Genomic DNA, 27272 nt, shown 5'->3' on the forward strand with positions numbered 1-27272 from the left:
AAAATTGGGCAGAGCTGGGGACTAGAAGGCTAGTCTCTTATTGCCAGCCCTACAGCATTGCTCTTTCCACTGTGCCACAGTGCTTCAAAGCAGTTGAGACCAGCTGGTGTGCCTGTGTTTTCAGTTCCCTAATGAAGACATTGGGGATTTGGAGGCAGGGTATTTACCATGGAAGGTTGTCTTCTCTGTAATTCCTTATCTGGCTTGAACCACTATTTTGGACAAGGTCCATTTTTCAGCATCAGATTTCCCTAGAGGACAATTGGGAATGTGCTTAGTGGCCTGTAGGGTGCCCTTGCACTTTCTGAGCTTTTTGCGGGGAGGAGGAGAAGAAGGTAGCAGTGGTTTGAGCTCCTGGAAATGTTCCTGGTCCCTAGGCATCTGGGGAGTTGTTGGCCCTCTCAGTGACTCTGGTTTAGCCAGCCAGCTGACTGTCCTTCAGGGGTCACATCAAAACATCTTCGTCAGCTTGTCTCTTTAAAAGGTCAGCCCCTACGGCTGGCACTTTAATATCATTTTCTGTTCATCAGTTCATTACCTCTGGTTTTCATATATTGTTAAGCTGATTCATTATTCATTATCATTATTTTTACTCCTTGTGCCACCCAGAGCCATATGACATACATTTGCTTTTTAATAGCAAGTGGGGGCAAAAGGACAACTGTGCTGAGGCCAGTCTCAGGAAAGCATGACATGTGGCCTGACTTAAGGAGGACTGGGTAATATTGAATTATTTTACAACTGAGGAAGCCAGAGCACAGGTTGGGGGGCAGTGGAGGTCATTTATCCAAAAGTCCCCAAGAAATCTGGGGAAAAATACATTTCTTGATGTTTTTTTGTCTAGCATTTTATAGTCTCCTCACTCCTCATCCTTTGGATGTATCCTGGTTTTCTCCCTTGCATGCTGCTCAGTTGATAGCGCAGATGGTTGGGATGAAGTATTAACAGAGATGAGACTGCTGCCTCAGTCCCTGAGGAGTGCCTTGGTGGCTCCCAAAGACAACGTCTAATGCAGTGGAAAGTGCTTGGGCTTTGAAGTCAAAGAGACATCAGCCACTCTCTAACTGTGAGACTTTGGGCAAGTTCTTAACATCTCTGAGCCTCAGTTTCCTTTTATGTGAAATGGGAAAATAATGCAAACTATGAAGGTGGTTGTAGGGATTAAATGAATGAACATACATAAAGCTTCTGTCTTGGTGCTGGGCACACAGTTGGCTCTTAACAAGTGTTATTTCCTTTTCAGGTCTCTGAGAAGTTCCTATTCTTTTCCTCAATCCCTATCCTGGTTTCTGGTCAAGATGTGAAATGAAACAAAAGAGTGAGCAGATGCAGACCGAAATACCACGTTGATTGCTGATAAAGTCTGTTTATTGTGAGAGATACTAAATACTAAATGAGTTTCAGAATTAGGTTGACTTGTTCACCCAGTCACAAGTAACATTTGACCAGGACAGGACTTCTCACGCTGGGAGGAGTGGGAGTAGGAAGGGGACCCTGCTCCCAGAGGAGCAGACCAAGGTGACACCCTCACTGTGGGCAGGTGATACCTAAGTGGAAGAAAGAAGGAGCTAAGCTGAGCCTGCCCTGTGTACTTCTCAATTCTCAAAGCAGATTAAGCCCCTCCGCTAAGGCAGAGGAATAAGAGAAGTAGACAGAAGCCAGAAGTGCCAAATGCCCACAAAGAAGGAAACCTCAGAAGCATCTCCCTCAGCATTTCCCTTCTCTTGTCCCCCTCCTCTCATTTTGTGCCGCTACTTTTTAGCCACCCTGCTCATGAAGGACACAGCTGTCAGTACTGTGGGTAGCCTCAGAATACAAAAGGTTGGGAGAAAGGTGTGGGAGAGGGAGGGAGAGGTTGTGTTGAGTCATTAGTAGAGAAAGAGGGGTGGCCACATAAATCCAGAAAGAAAAGTCTAAGTTCAGAGTCAGGAGTTAGAGGTCTGAAGGGAGGGAGGATCAGTGTTCAGAGACCTGAACTAGACAGGAAGGCACTGCAGGAGCATAATCAGAATTTCTAGGGGTAGGGCAACACACTATGGCCAGATCCCAAGAGGACAAGTAGGCATCAGGGTTCCAACATATCTGACCTCTGAGTCCTAGAACCACATCTCCTGGAGATGACTCTCAATCCTAGCATTGGGTTATATACCCTCTACCTCAATTTTTTTTTTTTTTTTTTTTTTTTTTTTTTGTGGTACATGGGCCTCTCACTGTTGTGGCCTCTCCCGTTGCGGAGCACAGGCTCCGGACGCACAGGCTCAGCAGCCATGGCTCACGGGCCCAGCCGCTCCGCGGCATTTGGGATCTTCCCGGACCAGGGCACAAACCCGTGACCCCTGCATCGGCAGGCGGACTCTCAACCACTGCGCCACCAGGGAAGCCCTACCTCAATTTTTAATCTTTAAAATATAAGCATATCTTGTGATTATAAAACTAATACATGCTCACTTTGGAAAATTCAGAAATACAGAGAGATATAAAGAAAAAACCAAAAATAACCCCAAATCTCATCACAAAGAAAAACTAATATTAACTTTAGCTATATTTCTATTCAGTCTTTCTTCTATGCATATCGTTATACAGATAAGGTGATTTTATCTATACTTGTTAAATTTGCATGCAGAATTTTTAACTTAATATTATAATATAATCACTTCCCCATGTTATTAAAAGTTCTCAGTAATTAACATCATTTAAAATGACATTTACCCTGGTTTTAAGCACATCTGGATCAACCTCTACCAATTTATGAAAATCCCGTGGGTCTGGAGGAATCTTCTAAATGTTTACCTTCTTTTGGGTTGGTGAATAGGGCATTCTCCAAGGCCAGGGCTCTATGGGGCCTGTGCATGGTAACTACTACACGGTACTTGATCTTCTGGAGAGTTCTCATATTTCTAGCAATTGATGACATGATTGATCAGAAGATGCCACCCTGCAAAATATAATAATTCAAAGCATAGGCCTTTCTTATACAACACATCATTGTTACACACTCAAAAGAACCACTGTATTATTTTGCTATGGCTGCCATAACAAAATACCACAGACTGGGTGGTTTAAACAACAGAAATTTATTTTCTCACAGTGCTGGAGGCTAAAAGTCCAAGATCAAGGTGTCAGCAGGTCTGGTTTCTCTGAGGCCTCTCTCCTTAGCATGCATGTGGCTGCCTTCTTGCTGTGTCCTCAGATGTTCTTTTCTCTGGGCATGGCTGATCCTGGTGTCTCGCTGGGTATGTTGAATTAGGGCCCACCTTAAAGACCTCATTTTAACTTAACCTCTTTAAAGACCTTATCTACAATATATAGTCTTTCATGAACAGCTTCTTTCACTTAGCATAATGTTTTCAAGGTTCATCCATGTTGTAGCGTACATCAGTACTTCATTCTTTTTCATGGCTGAAAATATTCCATTGTATGGATATACCACATCTTGTTTATCCATTCATCAACTTATGGACATGGGTTGTCTCACTTTTAACCACTGTAAATAATACTGCTATGAATGTTCATCTATAAGCTTTTGTGTGGAGGTATGTTTTCATTTCTCTTGAGTAGATGCCTAGGAGTGGAATTGATGAGTATTATGGTAATTCCATGTTTAGAATTTTGAGAAACTAACAAACTATTTTCCAAAGTTTTACATGCGTCATTTTACATGCCCACCAACAATATATGAGCGTTCCAATTTCTCTATATCCTTACCAACACCTGTTATTGTCTGTTTTTATTATAGCCATCCTTGTGGGTATGAAGAGGTATCTCATCGTGGCTTTGACTTGCATTTCCCTAATGACTAGTGATGTTGAGTATCTCTTCTTGTGCATATTGGCAATTTGTACAATTTTTTTTGAGGAATGTTTATTCAAATTCCTTGCCCATGATTTAACTGTGCTGTCTTTTTATTATTGAGTCGTAATATCTTTTCATATATTCTGGATATAAGTTCCTTGTCAATATACAATTTGCAAAGATTTTCTCCAATTCTGTGGGTAGTCTTCTTACTTTCTTGATGGTGTCCTGTGAAGCACAAAAGTTTTTAATTTTTTTTTTTTTTTTTTTTTTGCGGTACGCGGGCCTCTCACCGCTGTGGCCTCTCCCGTTGCAGAGCACAGGCTCCGGACGCGCAGGCTCAGCGGCCACGGCCCAAGGGCCCAGCCGTTCCGCGACATGTGGGATATTCCCGGACTGGGGCACGAACCCGTGTCCCCTGCATCGGCAGGCGGACTCTCAACCAGTGCGCCACCAGGGAAGCCCCAAAAGTTTTTAAAGTTCAATTTATCTATGTTTTTCTTTTGTCACATCTGCTTTTGGCAACATATCTAAGAAACCATTGCCATATCCAAGGTCATAAACATTTACTATGTTTTCTCCTAGGAGTTTCGTAGTTTAGCTCTTAATTTAGGTCTATGATCCATTTTGAGTTAATTTATTTGTATGGTGTAAGGTGTAGCCCAACTTCTTTCTTTTGCATGTGGATAGCCAGTTGTCTCAGCACCATTTATTGAAAAAACTACTCTTTCCCTATTGAATTGTCTTGGGTCCCTTGTCAAAAAATCAACTGACCATATACATGAGGGTTTACTTCTGGACACTCAATTCTATTCCAGTGGTCTAAACATGTATCCTTATGCCTTAGACCTTGATTATTGTAGTTTCATTGTAGATTATGAAATCAGGAAATGAGCATCTTCCAAATTTGTTCTTCCTCTTCAAAAGTGTTTTGGTTATTCTGGGTTACATTTCCATATAAAATGTAGCATCAGCTTGTCAATTTATGCAAAAAAGAAAGATAGAAAGAGCGATAGGATCTGGATAGGATTGCCTTGAATTTCATTTTCTGAATTTTCATTGCTAGTGTATAGAAATACAACTGATTTTTGTATATTGCTCTTATATCCTGCCACATTTCTGAACTCGTTTTATCTTATTTTCTTAATCACGATGCTTTACTGCTTACTCTGTGTGTTAGATAGTATAGAAAATACAAAAATGAACAAGATATGGTTCCTGTTCTGAAGAAGCTTATAGCCTAATTCAAGAAATAAGACATAAAACTACTGAGTGAATAATAGCCTGTTTCAGCAACGTACAGGAAAGTACAGAATTACCAAGTGAACACTACAAATAATTAGAGCTCTAGCAAAGTTCAGGGAGTAGAGAGACAATTAAAAGTTGGAGAGGTCCGGAAAAAACAGAGTAGAAAGGATCTGAAGGCTCACTGATAATGAGCCATTCCCATAAACAAACTTTTAATTTCAGTAACCCTAAAAATCTCAAGAGATCCTTCTGCTATGGATGACCCTCTGAGTTACCAGTGGAACATATATGCACTATCCAGATTTAATAAATTATAACAACTTGCCATCTTTGCTTAAATTAAACTATAAATACAGTAAGTCCCCTACATACGAACCTTCAAGTTGCGAACTTTCAAAGACGCGATCACGCATTCACATGTCCGATCACGTAAGTTAGTTCACATGTCTGGCGTACATTGTCATGTGTGTCCATCCTCTACAAGTGGTTGTGCTTCTGTGTACTTTACTGTACAGTATTGTATAGTGTACAGTAGTACAATATCTTTATTTCAAGCCCAGGATGTCCGGGAGCAAGCGTAAAAGCAGCAGTGATGTAGCTCGTACTGCTAAGAAGCGTCAGAAATTGGAGGCCCAGAGAAAGGATGAAGAGAGACAAGAGGAAGAAGAAGTAACTGAAGAACTGAAGAGATTCATGGCGCAGGAAATGGCAAGGGTCTTTATTTGAGGAGACAATGTTAATTTTTGAGGCACAGGACTGGAATGTAGAACGGGACAAGAAGGTTGAAGCAGCCGTTCAGAATGCAATCCAGTGCTACCATGTCATCTATGATGAGAAAAAAAGAGCTACGACCCAGACATCACTGGATTGTTTTTTCAAGAGAGTAGAAAGAATTGAATCCAGCAAGGAACCAGAACCTGTGCCATCAACATCAGGAGTAAGTGAAATTGCAGCTTGCCCTCCGTCTCCTATTGCTGACGATCCTTCAGCTCTGCCATCTCCCCCCTCCTCTCCCTCCTCCAGTCAGTAAGTCTCCTTGCCTGTTCACTCGATGCCAGCCCGTGTGCCAGCTGTTGTACTATACTACTGTACTTTTCAAGGTACTGTACTATAAGGTTAAAAATGTTTTCTATATTTTTTGTGGTTTTTTAATGCATTATTTGTGTGAAAAGTATTATAAACCTATGACAGTACAGTACTATATAGCCGATTGTATTAGTTGAGTACCTAGGCTAACTTTGTTGGGTTTACAAACAAATTGGACTTACAAACACGCTCTTGAAACGGAATTCGTTCATATGTAGGGGACTGTTGGTAAAACATTTTAGTTACAAAAAAAAGCCCTTCCATCCCATCTTTCCTCAGAGATAACCAATCTCTTGAAGATGGTGGAAATCCTTCCCACATATGCTTTTATATTTTTACTAGACAATATGTTTTGGATGTTTGAACATGTATATAAATAGTGTACGTATTTTTCTGAAACTTTTTTTTTCAACATCATGTTTTTAAGATTTATCCATGTGACACTTGTAGAGCTAGTCCATTCTATAATATAGTAATAGTATACTATATAGTACTGCAATAGACCAATAGCATAAATATTCTAGAATCTATTCTATGGATGGATATTTGATATGTCTAGTTCTTTGCTATTTCAAATCATGATGTAATTAATATCCTGGTGTATGCTTCCTTGGGCGCATGTTTGAGAGTTCTGCTGGGGAATATATCTAGAACAGAAATTGTTAGGGAATAGAATGTGCACATTCTCAACTTTACTAGATTGCTCTCTACTCTCCGCAGTAGCTGAACTACTTTTTACTCCCATCAATGATATGTGAGAATTTCTCTCATCCTATATTCTAACCAACACTGTCAAGTTTTTAAAAAAATATACATATCTGGGTCCTATTTTCATAGATCCTGTTAGGGTAGCTCTGGAGTGTGGTTTGAAACAGGCCACAGGTGATACTGAAACACAAATGAATGGGGATTATGAATGAATTCATATCATTGAGATCATCAGCTCGTATGTATGTATACACAATCTAATACATTGGTATGTGAGTTGGTATGGTGAAAGTGCCCTAGCACTTTGTTGGTAACATCTATGTTGGCTGCATTTAGATCCTTGAAGATAGGTAGAGAAGTACCAACCGCCTAACATACCTTGCAGATGCGTTTTGAATCAAACAGGGGTATGTGATTGACCAGTCCACTGGCTGGTACTTAATCTAAAGTCCCACCTTTGCCAGCTGGGCTGATGGGGGACAATGCTGGCTTTCTGGGAGCTGTCATGCCTCTTCCTAGGTGCATGGCTGGGTGCCAGTAGTTGGGACTTGCCTGCGTGCCATTGCTTAGGGCAGGGTGCGTGTCAGCGACGTCTGCCAGCCCGCTGGGTGGTGTCACTGTATGGAGCACTTGTGGCTTTTTCAAAGCCCTGAGGAATCTGAGAAGCAAGTGAGGGAATGCTGCATGAAAACAAAAGGCAGTGGAAAGAGTGACCAGCCAGCAGGCTCCAGCAGGCTAGAACGCTCTGTTCTTGTTATTACTGCTTCATGAAAATGCCGCCAGCTTCCTGGCAAGGTCTGGAAGGTGAAGGGCTTCTTGAGGAAACAAGGACAAGTGATGTGTACTTCTGGTTGCCCAGCTTCCTAATTTTCCAGTGGAAGCTGCAGGGTGAGGATGAGGTCTCAGAGGCCCAGCAGGGCTGGGCTGGGAGAGAAGTTGGGCCATGCCCCAGACAGAGCTGTTCCTCAAGGAGCCATCTGAAGGTCAGCCTAGGGGAGGACAGAGGGCTTCAGCCATAATCCCCATTCAAGGGGGCTTTGCCATAAAGAAGTGCTTCCTGGTTTGGGGCAGTAAGACCAGGGAGTGCTCTCATTCCTCACCTGCTTTCCTCAGAGCTATTCATGCCCTGGTATCACACACTCTCACAGCATGGCCTGCCTCAATTTTCAGAAATGAGGGAGAAGCTCAGGTAAAGGTAAGAGTTTTCATTAACTCATTATTGGATGGCTACTTGGACTCATCATTATTGGGCCTGTCAGAAGTCAACCTCTGCTTTCCCTCCTGATAATCTCCTGTCAGTGACATATAAAATATCTAGCTGTGGGACTTCCCTGGTGGTGGCAGTGGTTAAGAACCCACCTGGTCTGGGAAGATCCCACATGCCGTGGAACAACTAAGCCCGTGCACCACAACTACTGAGCCTGTACTCTAGAGCCTATGAGCCACAACTACTGAGCCCATGTGCTGCAACTACTGAAGCCCACGCACCTAGAGCCCGTGCTCTGCAACAAGAGAAGCCACTGCAATGAGAAGCCTGCGCACCGCGCACCACAACCAACAGTAGCCCCCACTCATGGCAACTAGAGAGAAAAGCTGGCGCACAACAACGAAGACCCGACGAAGCCAAAAATTAAATAAATTAAATTATTACAAAAAATATCTAGGTGCAAAATAGGGAAGTACTCGGCATTCTCTTCCTCTCTTAAAAAGTAGCTATGAGGATAATGAACAAAAATAGGTCTTTGTGGATACAATAGGGCTGAACTGAGGGTGTGGTTTGCTTGGCAACAGCTCAAGCAAAGTTACTTCTCCTGGTCCCCAAATGCTCTTGACTTTGCTCTGCCTGATAAAGTCCTAAAAGACCAGCTTGAATGTGATGTTTTTTGGTGAAACCTTCTATCAATAGAGTTAATCATTCCCTTCCTTCTGGTCCCATAGCATCAAGTTTTTATAAAAAGCATTAATCATGTTGTGTGACAACTACTAACTTGGAATTACGTCTTATTCTATGTGCTTGTGTGTGTGTGTGTGTCTCCCCAGCATTTATGGACTGTACTTTAACATAATAGTCCTTTTTTTTTTTGGCCGCGTTGTGTCTTCGCTGTTGCACACGGGCTTTCTCTTGTTGCGGAGCACGGGCTCTAGGTGCGCAGGCTTCAGTAGTTGTGGCACGCGGGCTCTAGAGCGCAGGCTCAGTAATTGTGGCGCACAGGCTTTGTTGCTCCGCGGCATGTGGGATCTTCCCGGACTGGGCCTCGAACCCGTGTCCCTTAACACTGCGTCACCAGGGAAGCCCCAAACATAATAGTCCTTCGATAAATATTTACTGGAGGAATCAAAGTTCCTGAGAAAACACCAATACTGAGCTTTTATATTTTCTTAATTATCCCCTGCCTTTTCCTCCTTGGGGTGAAACTCCAAGCCTTTTTAGCTCCACATGGAACAGAGGACACACTAAAACCAAACTTTTTTTTTTTTTAAAGGAATTGCTCCAGCAGGAATGGGTGTTTCAGATATATCATTCTGTTACAGGTACAGAAATTGTTTCCAGGGAACACTGCCATTATTATCTCTGAAAGGCAAGTCAGTGGACATTGTTATTTTCCATTTACAGATGGACAAATGGAGGCTTTCTTGCTCATTTACCAATTACAGAATGTGCACTCTGTTCAAAGTACTGTGCTAGGATTTTCATGGGATACAAAGATGTGTAAGACAAGTTTCGTGTTCTAAAGGAGAATGTTATAATCTGGTTAGGAGGAAAAGATATTTGTATGCAAAAGTAACTATAACTTGGGATCATTTTATTTGAACTATATGAGTGGTCCAAAAAGAAGTACCATAGGGAATACAGAAGGTAGGCAAAAGAATTTTCAGCCAAGGTGATCAGGGATATCATTGTGGTCAACATGGCACTTGAGATGAATAGATTTTGTGCTGGTTATTCTCCATTTGGCTCCTGTATTTGTTTCCTGTGACTGCTGTAACAAATTACGAAACTGGGTGGCTTAAAACAACAAAATTTTATTTTCTCAAAGTTCTGGAGGCCAGAAGTCTGAAATCAAGGTTTTGGCAGGGCCAGGATCCCTCCGAAGGCGCTAGGGGTGAAATCTGTTCCTTGTCTCTTCCAGCTTCTGATGGCTCCAGGCTTCCCTGGCTTGTGGCCACTTCACTCCAATCCTGATTCTATGGACACACTGCTTTCTCCTCTTCTCTCTCAGAACTCCCCTGCTTCTCTTTTATTAGGATATATGTGATTGCATTTAGGGCCCACCCACATAAACTAGGATACGCTCCTCCACTCAAGATGCTGAACTTAATCACATCTTTTGCCGTATAATATAATTTTCTCAGGTTCCAGGCAGTAGCCTGTGGACATTTTTTTTTTTTTTTGAGGTGCCACTAGGTAGTCCGCGACAGCCTCCTATCCTCCTCTGCCCTGCTCTGTGCCCTGTGAGGCTGTTATCCACAGATGACTCACCTGGGCCCACTGCCCTCTGGCTTACTGTTGGGTTTGGCCAATGGGAGGTATCAGCAAGTATCAGAGGGCAGGAGAAAAAAAAGTTTGGGGGTATTTCTTCTTAGTTTTCTGCTTTAGCGCCGGGTTCTGGCAGTAGCTATGCCCTTTCACAGCTCGAGCTCCTTCGGGACTCCCATAACACCATTTCCGTGCTTTGTCTCTTCAGCCCTGGCTTCCATTCTTGCTAGTCCTTGGGTGCCTCGATACTTTTAAGTTCCAGAAACCCTGCCTACATCCTTGTAAATAGTGTCTTCATCAAATTATGTTCAAAATCCCAGCTGAGTGTGCCTTCAGTTTCCAGCCACAATCTTGACTGATACAGACACTGAGAGGCAAAAATTTAATTTCCAGAACAGAGATAGACTCAGGTTGCCTCTAAGTTTAAGTAATGACCAGTGGGGACTGGAAGGTGATTCAGCACACAATATAGCCATAGCAGCTGGGTTATCTTGCGGGCTCTTGGCAGTAAGTATCTGTTGCTTTGTACTCTAATTATCTGCTGTTATTGTGACTCTGCTTCTGTTGCCCTTCCTACTAAGTATTTTCTGTTCTTTTCTCTATCTCACAGCTTCTATTGCTTCATGGTTTCTGCTATGTGATGTCAGCTTTCTTCCCTCTGTGGATCTTTTAGTTTTCTCCCCATTGCTAACTCCTGACTATCTTTTTGTATTTCATATTCAACCCCTCCAAAGGGCCTGACTGGTTTGGCTGCTCACCATCAAGTACAGGCAGTTAGGCAGAGCTTCCTTTGACAAGTCATCATACGAGCATAAGTCTATTGCCCTAGGGTAGGTGCCTGCTCCTGGACTAAATGGTTTTGTTTGGAATGGCAGAATAAGTTGATACATAATTTGGTGTCCTGTCAATTAGAAATTCCTGGGAAGTGCTTATGGGTGTGGCAAGCATTCTGATACTTCCCAGAGGGTTTATCAAAACCCACAAGTACTTCTGTTGTCCAGTTCAATTGCAGAGGCATGGCGGTCTCAGAAAAGCAAAACACATGTTTGGGAAAAGCAAGCAGCCCAGAATAGCTGGTGGTATAATTCGAATAGAGAAACACTAACATTGGTATTAAAGCTGGAAATGTAGGTCACGACAGTTTGTGGAGGGCCTTGAGTGAAGATTTGTTTTAGAAGGAACTTTAGACATTATTTTATGGGCAGTGAGAAGTTACTGAAGGTTTCTGAACGTGGAAAAGCAAGATAAAATCAGCTTTTAGGGCTATTTAACTGATGGCAGTGGTATTCAGATTGGATCAGAAGTAGGAAAATGTGGAAACAGAAAGACAAATTAGGAAGGTGTTATAATAGTCTAAGAGAGGATAATGGGGACCCAATCCAGGGCAAGACTAGAAAGGAAGGGAAAGCTAGTTGTGAGAACCTCAGAGCATAAGTGGATTTAGGATTGAGGCTAGTTTTGAGCTACTGGTTTAGAATCTTTTTACCACCAAGGATCCTTTTAATTATTTTTTATTTTCTTCCAAATAAATGACACCTTTTTGGAGGAATACATGAATTCTATCAGGCATACTAATAAGACTGACAATATTATTACCAGCTATTATCTTTTGGAATACATTTTTGGAAGCTTGGCTCTGAGCCAAGGGAATGTAGGCAGTGGTGGTTCCATTGAGAGAAATTGGGTCTGAATATCTTAGCCGAGTGGTCCCCAACCTTTTTGGCACCAGGGACCGGTTTCATGGAAGACAGCTTTTCCACGGAAGGGGGTGGTGGTGATGGTGGTTCAGGCGATAATGAGAGTGATGGGGGGCGGCAGATGAAGCTTCCCTCACTCACCTGCCTGCCGCTCACCTCCTGCTGTGTGGCCCGGGGTGGGAGGGGTGGGGTTAGGGACCCCTGTCTTAGCCTATGTTTTCTAGAAAAATAGAACTCAAACCAAGAATTAAGGCTAATATTTTATTTAGGAGATGTAATCCCAGGGCAGTAAGAGTGAGAGAAATAGGGAAGAGAGACCGAGAAAGAGGTGAAGCAACGCAAGGTGATGTTTGAACAGCCTACAGAGACAGTAGGTACACCTGCATGTGCACGCAGAATATCTCCAGACATGCTGCATGGTGAAAACATGCTCAGGTAAGTTCTTGGGAAGGAGAAAGGAAAAGTAATCTACCTTCATGGTTCTCTCCCATCTCCTATTTCCCACTGATCAAAATCTATCACACCAGTAGTTTCTTTCCTCATACTTCTACATTATGTCATCATATGTTCCCATTGTTAGTTTCTTAGCAAGCCACAGCCAAGGCTCTATGGTATGGCCTTTAGTCCTAGTTGGGGAGTAGAGAGAGAAGCCAGAAATTCATGGAGTGTGGCTGATGAGACTAGCTGCTCAGTGGCAATCAGGGGGAAGGCCAGGCTGGGAAAGTGGTAGATAACCTCCAGCCCCAGGTAGCAGGACTACATGTGCCCAAACAAAGCAAGTCAGCTGCAGTAGTGGCTGAGACAGAACCACCTCCAGGAAGACAGTGTTCTGAGGGTTACAGAAGGAATAACCATAGAGAATTATACTCCTACACAGCATAGAATAAATGAGTATGAACATGGGCTTTGGAGACAGGCAGAGCTGAGCTTAAGTCACAGCTGTATATGATTTTAGGCAATTTACTTAATCTCTTTAAGCCTTAGCTTCTTTACTCACAACATGGGGATGATGATACTATATAGCTCGTGTTTGTAAAGCATTTGGCATGATGCTAGGCATACAGTAAACGCTAAATACATTATGGCAATTACCATCATTAATATCATTCTTGGATGACTGTGTAATCTTCCCAATGCTTTCTCTTCTCCAGGCTGACTCTGCCATGTGCTGCTCCTAAATCTATCTTGAGCAGGTTGGGTGGCTCAAGCCTGCGTCCTTTAGTTACTCTCAGGGGCAGTTGCCTCTAGAGTACTCCACACTTGAGGTCATGAAACCCCAGAGAAGGTGGGTGGCCCCCTACAGGGTGCTGACCCATTAAGTCCCAAGAAGTCAGCACCACTAACCCATCACCTTTGGTATGTAGATAGGACATATCTTAAATAACCATTTGCTCCTATAAATTTTTTCCCCTTCAAAATAGAAAAACAAAGCTTTTTGGTCAAAATTTTGCCTTGGTGTCCCAAGAAAGCACAGCCAAATACATAAGTATTGCTAGATCCATACAATAAAGAGGTTCCTGTAAGAATTTAAAAACAGGAGAGATCACTCTTACACAAATGATATTTGATGGGATATCATCTCTAAATTATACATATCAAAATTTCTTTCTTCCCATAAATTGAAATCCTTTTGACTTTACATAGGCATATTAAATGCCCAGAGTAACACATACCTAAAGTATGTAACTACTTTGGAAATTCCTGGAACAATGACGAAAACAGACATGTCACTCTTTTGTTCAAAATCTGTATCACTCAGAATAAAAATTCAAATCCTCAATGGCCTTTAATGACCTTGGGGATCTAGTCTCCAGTTATTGGACCTCACCTCTTAGGAACTAGGAGGCAGGATAGCATACTTGGGTACTCAAGAGTACCAAAAGTCTCTAGAGACCGACTACCTGAGCTCCAGTTCAACCTCTATCATTTGCTAGTTATGTGATTTGGAGGCAGTTATTTAACCCTCCTGTGCCTCAGTTTCCTCATCTGGAAAAGAAAAAACAGTACCCACATAGTTGTTGAGGATTAGTTAATTTTTTTTTTTTTTTTGCGGTACGCGGGCCTCTCACTGTTGTGGCCTCTCCCGTTGCGGGGCACAGGCTCCGGACGCGCAGGCTCAGCGGCCACGGCTCATGGGCCCAGCCGCTCCGCGGCATGTGGGATCTTCCCGGAACCGGGGCACGAACCCGTGTCCCCTGCATTGGCAGGCGGACTCTCAACCACTGCGCCACCAGGGAAGCCCCAGTTAATATTTTTAAGTGCTTAACATAGTGCTACGAGTAAGGGCTATCTAAGTGTTAGCTGCATAAAATACTTCCTTTCATTCACTGCACTCTGGCCGCACTGGCCTCCTTACCGTGCCTCCAGCAGGCCAAGCGCACTCCTGCTCAGGACCTTTGCGTTTGTTGTTCTCCCAGATGGCCACATGCCCAATTTCCTCACCTCCTTCAAGTCTTCGCTCAGCTCTCACCTTTTAAATGATGACAACCCTACTTAACATAGCAATCCCCTCCTGTACACCCCTGCTTTTTTTCTCATTAGCACTTACCTACTTTTAATACTCTGTACAATTTTCAAATTTATTTGTTTTTCACCTATCTCCCCCAAATTGAAGGTAAACAAGGGCAGAAATATTTATTTTATTCTTTGATGTATCCCAAATGCCTAGACCATTGCATGGGCCATAGCAGATGCTCAATACTATTTGTGGAATGAATGAATGCACTGTTTTCAAAAAGAAAGTTGAGCCTACATAGTTTGAAAATTGATTTGTAAATGATACTGATTTGTAAATAAGATTCCTATGCAAATGCAAAAGATCTCCCCCAAAGTTGTTCTCTTAAGTTGAATAGATATGATCTGCTTCCCACAATATTATTTAAGAAATTGTTTTTTTTTTCCCCAAAGATATTTAAAGGTAAACTTTAGCTGGAACTTAGGTAAAGCTATCTAATAAGTAATGAGCATATTCTGAATTAATAAAATTGATCAACTCCTCATTAATTGCTAGTGGACTCTGTGGCACAGTCATTTATCCAACATGACCTAGAAGTCATGGCCCATCATCAGGATATGGAAAGAAGAGAACTAATAAACACCTGCTCTAGGTTAGATGAGCTGCTGGGTCAAATCTGTGAGTAAAGTATCATCAACCCCATAGTATAGATAAACAAACCAAGGCCTACAGAGGCCCCAGATCACATACCTAATAGGTGATAGAGCCAACATTCAAACTATGAGCTTGCAAAATCCATGCTCTTTCTAGTATCTCACTTTGAACCTCAGATTTCTCATTTGTAATATGTAGTAACATTACTAAGGCACAGTTATTATGACAATGAAAATAACATATGTAAAGCAAGGCACTCAATAAATGACAGCTTTTAAAAATGGCTATACTTTGGGAATGATGATGAGAATTTTCCCATGGAGAACAATCACATAGCCTCTCCACGGAGAAAAATATGGGCCCCAATTTATTTGGACATCAGAAGTAGGTCCTATGGGATAGATTAGTGGGAGTAGCCACATTTTAAAAAAGAAGAATTTAAATTTTAATACAAGTTTAAATACTTATTGTACTTTTATTTGTTAAGAGTTGACTTTATGGGCTCTAATTAGCCAAATTTGAGACAATTCGATCACCAAAATATTGTTTGTATGGTTGTATAAAAATGATGGTTGTAAAAAAAGTCACACATTGAAAGTGATTTAAAAAGTGGGAGGGAGGAAAGAAGAGATAGGAGAGAAAAAGGAAAACAAAACCTTCATTACAGAAAAATGTCAGCTAATAAACGTTGAATAAATGATGAGGCTTAAGAGAAACACTGTTGTACAATCCTCAGTGTAATAACTGATTCAATCAAGGACTATCAGTGGATGATAAAACCTTTTGGTGAAGGGTTGATGGGTGTCATTGGTTGAATTATGTTTCTCAAAAAATGGAGCCTCCCCCCCAGGCTCCCAGAATGTGATCTTATTTGGAAATAGGTTCATTGCAGATGTAATTAGTTAAGATGAGGTCATACTGCAGAAGGGTGGGATCCTAATCCAATATGACTGGTGTCCTTGTAAGAAGACAGTCATGTGAAGATACAGATACATATGGAGAATGCTATGTGACGATGGAGGCTGAATTGAAGTGCTGCAGCTACAAGCCAAGGAATGTCTGGGCTAACAGAAACTGGAAGAGGCAAGGAAGAATTCTCCCCTACGGTTTCAGAGGGAGCCTACCAACACATTGTTTTCATACTTCTAGTCTCCAGACTGTGAGAATAAATTCCTGTTGGTTTAAGCTAGCCAATTTGTGGGTACTGTGTTACAGCAGCCCTAGGAAACTAATACAATGGCAAGCAGGATAGACACAGTGCACCAAAGTATCACCTTGCATATATGAAAAATAGAGCTGTCCAAAGGAGAACTCTGTCAGTTACCACTTAATCGAGTATCAAACTTAACATCACTACCAGTGGGACAACCTGACGTATACACCCCCTGATATCATGCAATTAGAGGTACACAATATCAATTTGATAGTGCAACAGGCACATCCCTTGCAATGTGACTTTCCAGCAACTCCCATGAAGAGGTCGAGTTTCTTTCTCTACCACTTGAGTCTAGGCTGGCTTTGTTACCTTCTTTGGCCAACATAATGCCATTGAAGTGATAGAGTGCCAGTTCTAAGCCTCAAAAGAACTTGCACACTTCCACTGTCTTTCAGACCCTTGCCTCTTCCGTGAGAACAGGCCAGTGCTAGCCTGCTAAGTGTGACAGATGAATGGGGCTAGGCCCAGTCACCCCAGCTAAGGTCATCTTAGACCAGCAGCCCCCAGTCAATCTGTCAAATGCCTGCAGATCCATGAATGAGTGTAACCAAAATCAGCTGAACCCAGCCTAGCCCAGATCAGCTGAAATACCTATGCCACTGAGTTTGGGGGTGGGTTGCTATGCAGTAATAACTAACTGTTAAAATGATCTATGTTATATCCTTGTTAAATATGTTTAAATGGAAAACTAATCATGAGGAAAGAATCAGAAAAACCTAGAGTGTGGAACATTCTACGTTACAGCTGGTCTGAATACTACAAGTCAGTATCATGAAAAACAACAACAAAAAAGTGAGGAGACTTCTAGATAGATTAGAACAAGGGTTTTCAATCTCAGCACTAACTGACATTTTGGAATAAATACTTCTTTGTTGTGGGGGGTTGTCCTTGTGTATTTTAGGATGTTTAGTAGCATCCCTGGCCTCTGTCCACTTGATGCCGGTAGCACTCATAGTTATGACAATCGAAAGTATCTCCAGGCATTGCTAAATGTCCACCTTGGGGCACTGGACTTGAGAGACAGAATCAAATGCAATGTATGGACCTTGTTAAGATCTTGGATCAAACAAAAAAAGATGTTTATAAAAGACATTTTGGATGATTATAAGAATTTGAATGTGGAATTAAATATATTGAATCATTAATTTTCCCAGATCTAAAAATAGTATTGCAGTTATGTAGGAGGATGCCTTTATCCTTAGGAGATGTACGCTTAATCTGAGTGAAACTTCATAAAGTATTCAACTTACTTTCAAATTCTTCAATGGATAAAAATGTATTTTTATAGAAAGAGATAAAGCAAAGGTGACAAAATGTTAACAATTTGTGAATCTAGTTGAAGAGTATAGGGGCATTTATTGTATCATTCTTTTAAGCTTTGTAGGTTTGAAATTTTCCTAAATAAAACGTTGGGGGTGAAAAGTGTTAGTCTCACCTCCACTGCCTGACTCTTTACTGACTTAATATGATACAAAGAGCAGGCTTGTTCTAAATGAACCTGGGTGCTCATTCTGTGTTGCCTGGACAATAAGTTAGCTCAAACCAGGGTATGAGGGGTTGAAGCTGAGGAAGGGGCTTCTCCTAGCCTGAGGAACTGTACACAAGCTCAGCTTCTCATGGGACCACTGGCTTCCTTTCTCTTGTGTAACATCCCATGGGACCAAAAGTCTAGGTGGTAGGCAGCTTGTGTGTGTTTCCCAGACAACTTTGGTAAAGAGCTGGCACCAAAATCCAGGCTGCCTGGTGCCAAGACAGTCTGGTTATTCCTTTCACTGTTAAGGCTACTCTCAAACTTGCTGTATACTAGAAGGAGACCAAAAGAGGGGCAGAATTCCCTTCTCTAGAAAACCATTCTGTAAGGCCAACAGGTCAGCCAGGGACACTAAGAGGAAGGGGTCTCTCAGCCCTCCCTTCTCTTAAAGACCTTGACTTTGTAAGTTTTTCCAAAGTAAAATCTAAATTTTTGAACCTGTACCTATGATGTAGTGAAATTCAAATCATGCCCTGCTGCATTAAAGTTTAGGCAACTGTAAAGAGACCAATCTTGTAAGAGAGCTAAAATTTAAAACATAGACAAAACTCAGAAACCAAAAAGGAAAATGCTGATAAATGCTTTAGTGTAAAACACTTAAAATTTTTTAATGGTAAAAACAAATATGACAACAACAACAAGAAAATACCATAAATTGAGCCAAAAGACAAATGGCACAGAAGAAAAAAATTAGTTGTAACCCAACAGAAAAAGTGTTTATTATATAAAGAGATCTTACAGTTTTACAAGGAAAAAAATAAACAGAAAAAGGGCAAAGAATATGAACAGATACTTCATAAAGAAAATAAGAATGGCAAGAACTACTTGGAAAAAAATACAACTTCATTAGTGCTTAGAAAAATGCAAATCCTAACAATGTGATACCATTTTTATCTATCAGATTGACAAAAGGTTGAAAGTTTGATAAAACTCAGTTTTGACAAGGGTATAAGTGAACTTATACTGTTGACAGACATGGAACAACTATTTGGAGATTACAATTTGGCAACATCTAACCCGATTTTTAAATGTATATATATATATGTTGACCCAGCAATTTCATTTATAGGAATTTATCCTAAGATAGAGCCATACAAATTCCCAATGACACATATAAAGATGTTCATGGAAACACTGTTTATAATAAAAAGTGGAAATGATTTAAATGTTCATCAATGGGGCAATGGTTAAATAAATTATGGCACATCCAATGATTAAAAGATCTTGGAAGATCTATATATGCTGACATGGAAATATTTCTGATATATTATTAAATGAATAAAGCAAGGTATAGGTGTTTAGGAAAAACTCACTCTTCCTCCTGTGTGTCTCTCCTTCACTCTCACACTACCACACTTACACCATTTATGACACCAGATATGGGACTTTTCCCCAAACCAAGCAATTCTCTGTGACATCAGCTGGGTGTCCTACAATTTAATTCAATCTTGTCACTATCTACCTGGACACTATCCCACAGGTTAAGGGCTCAGTCCCACAAGATTGCCCCCCCCACTTCAGATGCCAGTCTCAAGCAGTAGGTTCCCAGCTCACCCACAACTTCTGTCTGACTTCGCTACAAACTGGAAGGTCCCATGACTTCCTACCCCTTGGATTGAATTGTTTGCTAAAACAGCTCACAGAACTCAGAGAAACACTTAGTTTATCAGTTTATTACCTGATAAATTGCAATGTAAAGGATACGGATGAACAGCCAGATGAAGAGATACACAGGGCAAAGTCTGGGAGGGTCCGAGGGCAGGAGTGCTTCACCCTCCAATTACGTGGTTGTGTTCACCTATCTGGAAGCTCTCCGAACCCCATACTATTGGGAATTTTTTTTTTAACATCTTTATTGGGGTATAATTGTTTTACAATGATGTGTTAGTTTCTGCTTTATAACAAAGTGAATCAGTTATACATATACATATGTTCCCGTATGTCTTCCCTCTTGCGTCTCCCTCCCTCCCACCCTCCCTATCCCAGCCCTCCAGGCTGTCACAAAGCACTGAGCCAATATCCCTGTGCCATGTGGCTGCTTCCCACTAGCTATCTACCTTACTACGTTTGTTAGTGTGTATATGTCCATGACTCTCTCTCGCCCTGTCACAGCTCACCCTTCCCCCTCCCCATAACCTCAAGTCCGTTCTCTAGTAGGTCTGCGTCTTTATTCCTGCCTTACCCCTAGGTTCTTCATGACATTTTTTTTTCTTAAATTCCATATATATGTGTTAGCATACGGTATTTGTCTTTTTCTTTCTGACTTACTTCACTCTGTATGACAGACTCTAGGTCTATCCACCTCATTACAAATAGCTCAATTTCGTTTCTTTTTATGGCTGAGTAATATTCCATTGTATGTATGTGCCACATCTTCTTTATCCATTCATCCGATGATGGGTACTTAGGTTGTTTCCATCTCCGGGCTATTGTAAATAGAGCTGCAATGAACATTTTGGTACATGACTCCTTTTGAATTTTGTTTTTCTCAGGGTATATGCCCAGTAGTGGGATTGCTGGGTCATATGGTAGTTCTATTTGTAGTTTTTTAAGGAACCTCCATACTGTTCTCCATAGTGGCTGAACCAATTAACATTCCCACCAGCAATGCAAGAGTGTTCCCTTTTCTCCACACCCTCTCCAACATTTATTGTTTCTAGATTTTTTGATGATGGCAATTCTGACTGGTGTGAGATGATATCTCATTGTAGTTTTGATTTGCATTTCTCTAATGATTAATGATGTTGAGCATTCTTTCATGTGTTTGTTGGCAGTCTGTATATCTTCTTTGGAGAAATGTCTATTTAGGTCTTCTGCCCATTTTTGGATTGGGTTGTTTGTTTTTTTGTTATTGAGCTGGATGAGCTGCTTATAAATTTTGGAGATTAATCCTTTGTCGGTTGCTTCATTTGCAAATATTTTCTCCCATTCTGAGGGTTGTCTTTTGGTCTTGTTTATGGTTTTCTTTGTTGTGCAAAAGCTTTGAAGTTTCATTAGGTCCCATTTGTTTATTTTGGTTTTTATTTCCATTACTCTAGGAGGTGGGTCAGAAAGGATCTTGCTGTGATTTATGTCATAGAGTGTTCTGCCTGTGTTTTCCTCTAAGAGTTTGATAGTTTCTGGCCTTACATTTAGGTCTTTAATCCATTTTGAGCTTATTTTTGTGTATGGTGTTAGGGAGTGATCTAATCTCATACTTTTACATGTACCTGTCCAGTTTTCCCAGCACCACTTATTGAAGAGGCTGTCCTTTCTCCACTGTACATTCCTGCCACCTTTATCAAAGATAAGGTGTCCATATGTGCGTGGGTTCATCTCTGGGCTTTCTATCCTGTTCCATTGATCTATCTTTCTGTTTTTGTGGCAGTACCATACTATCTTGATTACTGTAGCTTTGTAGTATAGTCTGAAGTCAGGGAGCCTGATTCCTCCAGCTCCTTTTTTCGTTCTCAGGATTGCTTTGGCTATTCGGGGTCTTTTGTGTTTCCATAGAAATTGTGAAATTTTTTGTTCTAGTTCTGTGAAAAATGCCAGTGGTAGTTTGATAGGGATTGCATTGAATCTATAGATTGCTTTGGGTAGTAGAGTCATTTTCAAAATGTCAATTCTTCCAATCCAAGAACATGGTATATCTCTCCATCTATTTGTATCATCTTTAATTTCTTTCATCAGTGTCTTATAATTTTCTGCATACAGGTCTTTTGTCTCCTTAGGTAGGTTTATTCCTAGATATTTTATTCTTTTTGTTGCAATGGTAAATGGGAGTGTTTCTTGATTTCATCCAGATTGTCCATTTTATTGGCATAGAGTTGCTTGTAGTAATCTCTCATGATCTTTTTTATTTCTGCAGTGTCAGTTGTTACCTCTCCTTTTTCATTTCTAATTCTATTGATTTGAGTCTTCTCCCTTTTTTTCTTGATGAGTCTGGCTAGTGGTTTATCTATTTTGTTTATCTTCTCAAAGAACCAGTTTTTGTTTTATTGATCTTTGCTATTGTTTCCTTCATTTCTTTTTCATTTATTTCTGATCTGATTTTTATGATTTCTTTCCTTCTGCTAGCTTTGGGGTTTTTTTGTTCTTCTTTCTCTAATTGCTTGAGGTGCAAGGTTAGGTTGTTTATTCGAGATGTTTCCTGCTTCTTAAGGTGGGCTTGTATTGCTATAAACTTCCCCCTTAAAACTGCTTTTGCTGCATCCCATAGGTTTTGGGTCGTTGTGTCTCCATTGTCATTTGTTTCTAGGTATTTTTTTATTTCCTCTTTGATTTCTTCAGTGATCACTTCATTATTAAGTAGTGTATTGTTTAGCCTCCATGTGTTTGTATTTTTCACAGATCTTTTCCTGTAATTGATATCTAGTCTCATGGCGTTGTGGTCAGAAAAGATACTTGATACAATTTCAATTTTCTTAAATTTACCAAGGCTTGATTTGTGACCCAAGATATGATCTATCCTGGAGAATGTTCCATGAGCACCTGAGAAAAATGTGTATTCTGTTGTTTTTGGATGGAGTGTCCTATAAATATCAATTAAGTCCATCTTGTTTAATGTATCATTTAAAGCTTGTGTTCCCTTATTTATTTTCATTTTGGATGATCTGTCCATGGGTGAAAGTGGGGTGTTTAAGTCCCCTACTATGAATGTGTTACTGTCGATTTCCCCTTTTATGGCTGTTAGTATTTGCCTTATGTATTGAGGTGCTCCTATGTTGGGTGCATAAATATTTACAATTGTTATATATTCTTCTTGGATCGATCCCTTGATCATTATGTAGTGTCCTTTTTTGTCTCTTTTAATAGTCCTTATTTTAAAGTCTATTTTGTCTGATATGAGAATTGCTACTCCAGCTTTCTTTTGGTTTCCATTTGCATGGAATATCTTTTTCCATCCCCTTACTTTCAGTCTGTATGTGTCTCTAGGTCTGAAGTGGGTCTCTTGTAGACAGCATATATAAGGGTCTTGTTTTTGTATCCATTCAGCCAATCTGTGTCTTTTGGTGGGAGCATTTAGTCCATTTACATTTAAGGTAATTATCGATATGTATGTTCCTATTCCCATTTTCTAAATTGTTTTGGGTTCATTATTATAGGTCTTTTCCTTCTCTTGTGTTTCTTGTCTAGAGAAGTTCCTTTAGCATTTGTTGTAAAGCTGGTTTGGTGGTGCTGAACTCTCTCAGCTTTTGCTTGTCTGTAAAGGTTTTAATTTCTCCCTCAAATCTGAATGAGATCCTTGCTGGGTAGAGTAGTCTTGGCTGCAGGTTTTTCTCCTTCATCACTTTCAGTATGTCCTGCCACTCCCTTCTGGCTTGTAGGGTTTCTGCTGAGAGATCAGCTGTTAACCTTATGGGGATTCCCTTACGTGTTATTTGTTGTTTTTCCCTTGCTGCTTTTAATATGCTTTCTTTGTATTTAATTTTTGACAGTTTGATTAATATGTGTCTTGGCGTATTTCTCCTTGTATTTATCCTGTATGGGACTCTCTGTGCTTCCTGGACTTGATTAACTATTTCCTTTCCCATATTAGGGAAGTTTTCAACTATAATCTCTTCAAATATTTTCTCAGTCCCTTTCTTTTTATCTTCTTCTTCTGGAACCCCTATATTTCGAATGTTGGTACGTTTAATGTTGTCCCAGAGGTCTCTGAGACTGTCCTCAGTTCTTTTCATTCTTTTTTCTTTATTCTGCTCTGCAGTAGTTATCTCCACTATTTTATCTTCCAGGTCACTTATCCGTTCTTCTGCCTCAGTTATTCTGCTATTTGGGATTTTTTTTTTTAAGTTATTTATTTATTTATTTTTATTTTTGGCTGTGTTGGGGCTTTGTTTTGCGCAGGGGCTTTCTCTAGTTGTGGCAAGCAGGGGCTACTCTTTGTTGCAGTGAGCGGGCTTCTCATTGTGGTGGCTTCTCTTGTTGCGGAGCACAGGCTCTAGGCACGCAGGCTTCAGTAACTGTGGCACGTGGGCTCAGTAGTTGTGGTACACGGGCTCTAGAGTGCAGGCTTCAGTAGTTGTGGCCCATGGGCTTAGTTGCTCCGTGGCATGTGGGATCTTCCCAGACCAGGGCTCGAACCCATGTCCCCTACATTGGCAGGTGGATTCTTAACCACTGTGCCATCAGGGAAGCCCCTGGGGTTTTTATAGAGGCTTCATCACATAGACATGATCGATTATTAATACTACTGCTATTCCTTTTTCCCTCTCTGGAGAATGGGTGGTGTGGCTGAAAATTCCAAGCTTCTAATCCTGGCTTGGTCTTTCTGGGGCCAGCCCTCATCCAGGAGCCAACCAATAGCTCACTTCACTAGAACAAAAGAGGCTACAAACCCCCAGAAAATTCAAAGAGATTTAGGAACTCTGTGTCAGGAAGCAGGGTCAAAGACCAAATATTAGAACAAAAGATGCTCCCAGTGTTCTTATCACTTAGGCTTTACAAGGGTTTTAGGAGCTCTGTGCTGGAACTGTGGCACAGTTCAATGTATTTATTTTATATTATCTCACAATAGGACACTGTTTATTATATGATCTGCTTTGTGGAAAAATGGTGTAAATATATATTATATATGCCCATGTGGAAAAAATACACAAGAAATAGTTAACAGTGTTTACGTTGGGATAAAAGTGGAAAGATTTTTCTTTCCATTTTAAGCCTTTTTGAAGTTCGAATTTATTTTCATTATGGTGGTGTTTTACTTTTACAATTAAAAAACTATACACAGATTGTGCCTTGAAACAACCTTTAAAATGTCAATCAGTGCGCCTTCTGATACTTCTGTAGAAAATATTTAAATTACTGAAACAGGATGAGGCCGTGTATAGGCAAGTTGATTTTAGCTGGGGATGCAAATATGCAAATAGTATTGAGCCACTGCAACTAGGTATATGAGTTTTAGAACCTAGTTAGGCTGGATCAGAGCAGTTAGCAACTTTCTTAGGCAGTCTTGGGTCATTCACCTTTCTAAAATTGCTCAGGCCAAGCCATTAGCAAGACTCCTGTTGGAAAGCCACCGTAGCCAGCAAGAAAAAAACAATGTGACAGGAAATTTTTTCTCCCTCTCTCCTGAGTTTTTTCAGGAACGTAGAAGTTAAGATATAAACATGACTCTAAAGTACTAGATATGGGGAAAATTTGCAAAGGCATTTGGATGATTCTTGCTCTTTATAAATGCTCCACATTCGCGTCTGGCTGAGTCTCTTTTTAAAACACCCCAGGTACTAATCTGAGAGGACAGCCTCTATCAGGGGAACATTTTCTGTTCCCAGTGAAGTGGCACATTCAGTTCCTGGTGCAGGCTCACTTAATTCCTATTAGTCATTTCATAGCTGTATCTTGGGAAGAGAAAAATCTCAAATTCTTCTGGGTGATTTCACAAGTAAACTAAAAATAAAACCGTCCCTCTTTTCTCACAGTTCCCATTTATTTACAAATTTAAAGTCAATAAAACATGTCTACCTTTGTGGATATTTCTCTGCTGATGTACCTATCTGATTTCCACTCTACTTGTGTACCTAGATTTATTGCCATAACATAGCAGGTGGATGCTGGGCCCATCCCCCCAGTTTGCCATTGAATTGATGGTGCAATTTTTTGTGTGTGTGGTTTATGACTCTAAGGTTGTTCTGGGACACTGCTTAAAAACACAGGTCACTACCGGGGCTTCCCTGGTGGCGCAGTGGTTGAGAGTCCGCCTGCCGATGCAGGGGACACAGGTTCGTGCCCCGGTCCGGGAAGATCCCACATGCCGCGGAGCGGCTGGGCCCGTGAGCCATGGCCGCTGAGCCTGCGCGTCCGAAGCCTGTGCTCCGCAACGGGAGGGGCCACAACAGTGAGAGGCCCAAGTACCGCAAAAAAAAAAAAAACCACAGGTCACTACCAAGTGAGACACTGGGTCTGATCAAGGTTTGTTTGTTATTTTCTAGGTTGTTTAAGGACATTAGATGAATGCTTAAATTTGTTATTGAACAGTTGCCATGAATACTGAAGATGCACATACAGGATTATTATTGTAGGTTGGTTTGTGACAGCTGGCCCTGATATAGTTACTTCCTCAAGAAGACACTTTGAACAATTATTTAAATGCCTCCCCTCTGCAATTATAATAATAATGATGATGATGATTTTGCAACTGAATATGCAATTCAGGATGCATACACTCAACTACTGTTTTTAGCTTGCTTTTCTTTCTACATTGATGTCAGCTGCTGTTGTCAGGATTACTGAAGAACAGAGAACCATTCTTCTATTGAGGGTCACCGAACTACAAGAAAAAAGTAATCTGGGGCCAACATAGGAAGTTATAAGAAAAATAATTATTATAGTTAGCATGTAAGGATTGCTAACCATGAGCAAGAAAATTTTTTCTCCTTGGAGGAAAAAAATATAGCATTTTCAGAACTTATCTGCTTTTAAAATTAACAAAATATCTTATTTAATAATTATAAATATCTGACAATGGTTTTGTTCTATAGCGTAGTCAACTAAGGAGCCAGAAGTGGGAAAGATGGTGAAATAGAGGAGAGAAGTATGTGTTGTGGGTAAGTGGGAGACAGTACAGAGTAAAAAAAATGGAATCAGATGGAGAAGGAACAGGAAGATGCAGAGGGCCAAGACAGATAAACAAGGGGTAAGAGGAATAAGACAGAAAGACAGTAATAAGGTGGGAGAACAGGTGAAGGAGATAGCTAGGCAGGAAGAGAGAGGAAGGCGAGGAGAAACATGAATAAACAAAGGGGACGACAGACTGAGTAGTGTAGGGGTTTTGAAAAAAGCATTTAGATTTGTTTTTAAAATGAATGTGGGACCTCTAGAATGTGGCATTTATACCACCATCACCTGTTACCAATTCTCTTTGAAATGCTGATTCACTATTGTTCACAACTCTAAGCACTAAAATCATTTTAATTGTAGACCTGGTGGATAAGGTGGGAAAATTGAAATGGAAACGTTACAAAGTGGATGTCCAAGCTAGCTGCCATTGCAGTATCTGGTTTTTGGAGACTGACTTCTCAGGAGAAATTCCAAAGGGAGGAGAGAGCTCAGCTGTCAGTTATAGACAGCTTCTTGCCTGCCACTCTCCTAAGATTTAAGGGGAAAAAGTTCTCAACCATAGAAATGTGCTCATCAGAGAATCCCATTGTAAGGCTGGTTATTTTTTGGGCTACGAGAGCAGTGTCTCCAACAATAAATCAGATAAAATTAGGCCAAAGGCCAGAGGTTCTCAAACTTTGTACTATATATTTAGTAAGTGGCATTGCTAAAAATTGGTTGTGGAAGTGGGGGGAGAAGGAGATCATTTTGAACTTATTTGGAAATATACTGGAAGAAAATAAATCAAAATGATCAACATGGTAAGAAAGTCTCTATAAAAATTTACGTTTGAGAAATACTTTGACCTGATTCCAACATCTGGTGTC

At 40.8% G+C, this 27272-nt stretch overlaps 1 long non-coding RNA gene across 2 annotated transcripts in view; it reads right to left on the reverse strand.

The window, feature by feature from the left end:
- The window catches only part of LOC109547899 (uncharacterized), a 57883-nt gene that overhangs the window by 20766 nt on the left and 9845 nt on the right, over window positions 1–27272 (reverse strand). For both annotated transcript variants that reach the window (XR_012334076.1, XR_012334075.1), the window contains exon 2: window positions 2791–2935. This is a non-coding gene — a long non-coding RNA (uncharacterized lncRNA). The remainder of the gene's footprint in view (window positions 1–2790; window positions 2936–27272) is intronic.

This window comes from Tursiops truncatus, chromosome 9 (genome assembly GCF_011762595.2).
Source record: "Tursiops truncatus isolate mTurTru1 chromosome 9, mTurTru1.mat.Y, whole genome shotgun sequence".
Classification (NCBI taxonomy): Eukaryota; Metazoa; Chordata; class Mammalia; order Artiodactyla; family Delphinidae; genus Tursiops; species Tursiops truncatus.